Here is a 2500-nt window from a genome sequence, read left to right on the forward strand (position 1 = left end):
TCTCTCTCTCTCTCTCTCTCTCTCTCTCTCTCCCTTCTCTCTCTCTCTCTCTCTCTCTCTCTCTCTCTCTCTCTCTCTCTCTCTCTCTCTCTCTCTCTCTCTCTCTTTCTCTCTCTCTCTTTCTCTATCCCTGCCTCTCCCTGTTTTTACTTTGTCTCTGGTTATTGCTTTCACTCTCACTTTTTCAAGTTCTTCCTTTTTCTCTCCTTCTCCCTCTCTTCCTCCCTCCTTCTCCCTGTTCTTCCTTCCCTCCCTCTTATCACATTTCACAGCAATACACATCCTCTCTCTCTCCCTTTCTCTGCCTTTCGTTACTTTTTCTTTCCCTATCTCCTCTCCATCTCCTTTCGTCTCTTTTTCTTTTCGTATTTCCTCTCTTCCTGTCTCTCTCCCGTTTCCTCTTTCATCTCTCTCTCCATTCGTCATATTCTCTTTTCCTTTTTCCTCTCTCTCTCTCTCCTCTCATCTCCCTCCTTTTCCCACTTTCCCCTCTCTCTTTCCGTATCTTTCCTCTCTCTCTCTCTCCTCCCCATCTCTCTCTCCTTTCTCCTCTTTCCTTTTTTCTTCCCTTCCGCGTGGGACGGAGTGCCAAGATTGCGTGTGTGCGTCTCGGTGCCAGCGTATTCAGGTGGCTCTCGCATGGCACTGTCGGTCGGTGGCTCTATATGCGATCCCTCTCTCTCCCTTCTCTCTCGTTCTTTCTTTCTCTTTCCCTTCCTTCTCTCTCTCTCTCTCTCTCTCTCTCTCTCTCTCTCTCTCTCTCTCTCTCTCTCTCTCTCTCTTCTCTCTCTCTCTCACTCTCTCTCTCTCTCTCTCTCTCTCTCTCTCTCTCTCTCTCTCTCTCTCTCTCTCTCTTTCTCTCTCTTCTCTCTCTCTCTCTCTCTCTCTCTCTCTCTCTCTCTCTCTCTCTCTCTCTCTCTCTCTCTCTCTCTCTCTCACTCTTTCTTTCTTTCTATTCACTCTTTCTTTCCCTCTCTCTTTCTTTCTATTTCTCTCTCTACTTTCTCTCTCTCTCTCAATCTCTCTCTCTCTCTCTCTCTCTCTCTCTCTCTCTCTCTCTCTCTCTCACTCTCTCTTTTTCTCTCTCTCTCTCTCTCTCTCTCTCTCTCTCTCTCTCTCTCTCTCTCTCTCCCTCCTCCCTCTCTCTTCTCCCTCTCTCCTCTTCCCTCTTCCCTCTCTCTCCCTTCTCCCATCCCTCCCTCTCTCCACCCTCCCCCTCATGCCCTTTCTCCCCCCCCCTCATCCCTCGACCTTCCCCTCATGGTACCATAATAGTGTCCCTTCCCCCCCTCCTACCTCCCTATTTCACTTACCTCTTCCTTACATACCATTCTCCTATTTTTCTCTCTCTCTTTTTCTTCTTTTTTTCTTCTTTTTTTGTTACTTATAGGTTGTCTTTGGTGATCAGAATTATCGAAGTCCCTCCCCCCCCACATTCTGTCCTCTCTCTCTCTCTGTCTCCTTTAAATTCTTTCGCTTTTTTATTTAATTTTCCCCCTTTTTTTATTATTATATATTTTTGTGAGATGCTAAGTAGATCGTCACTGTCAATAAAGAGACACTGGTATGTCTCAGTTATTTCACTTTATTTTCGTCTCATACCAAGTGGCATACCAATCTGGCCCGTGAATGAGCATAAGAAATAAAAACATCAGAGACATAAACGGGGCCCTTGATTGAGCGTAGTGGTAAGTGGTGTTGAGACTATAAGTAGGGAATCATAAGTAGAACGACAGAGGATTGGATTTCGTTCGGGCTAAGTGTTCAGATTCGCAAACATTATTTTTGTCACTTTTTGTTGGTAAGACTGCATGTGTTTTTGTTGTTGTTGTTGTAATATTTGTGGAATATGTTTTCCTTTATTTTTTTTTCTTTTTATCTGCAGATTCGGTGCGACATGAACTTGCCTGTGGTGCTGTAACACACACGTGAGGTGAGTCTTTGAATCTTTACGCACACGCACACAGACACACACACACACACACACACACACACACACACACACACACACACACACACACACACACACACACACACACACACACACACACACACACACACACACACACACACACACACACACACACACACACACACACACACACACACACAGTAACCCATATCACTGTATCAGCCCTTGTAAAATAAAAATATATGCTGGCATGGAAACGAAATACAGAAAATGTGCCAAAAAGAAAATAAAAGAAAAATATATGTCAGAAGGAGAATGTAAACGAAAGGGAGAAAAAATACCCAAAAAGTATGCAGGGAAAGAAGAAAACGGAAAAAAGCAAAAAAAACGAGAGAGAGAGAGAGAGAGAGAGAGAGAGAGAGAGAAAGAAAGAAAGAAAGAAAGAAAGAGAGAAAGAAAGAGAGAAAAAGAAAGAAAGAGAAAGAGAGAAGAAGAAAGACTGAAAAAGAGAGAAGAAGGAGAGAAAGAGACACAGAGACAGACAGACAAACAGGTAGATGCAAACAGAGAGAGGTAGACAGATAGATA

General features: G+C 43.9%; 1 long non-coding RNA gene across 1 annotated transcript in view; it reads left to right on the top strand.

The window, feature by feature from the left end:
* LOC138866489 (uncharacterized) overlaps window positions 1–2500 on the top strand; it is a 216396-nt gene that overhangs the window by 131248 nt on the left and 82648 nt on the right. The window contains exon 4 of the long non-coding RNA XR_011399605.1: window positions 1886–1933. This is a non-coding gene — a long non-coding RNA (uncharacterized lncRNA). The remainder of the gene's footprint in view (window positions 1–1885; window positions 1934–2500) is intronic.

The sequence above is a fragment of the Penaeus vannamei genome, chromosome 3 (assembly GCF_042767895.1).
Source record: "Penaeus vannamei isolate JL-2024 chromosome 3, ASM4276789v1, whole genome shotgun sequence".
Classification (NCBI taxonomy): Eukaryota; Metazoa; Arthropoda; class Malacostraca; order Decapoda; family Penaeidae; genus Penaeus; species Penaeus vannamei.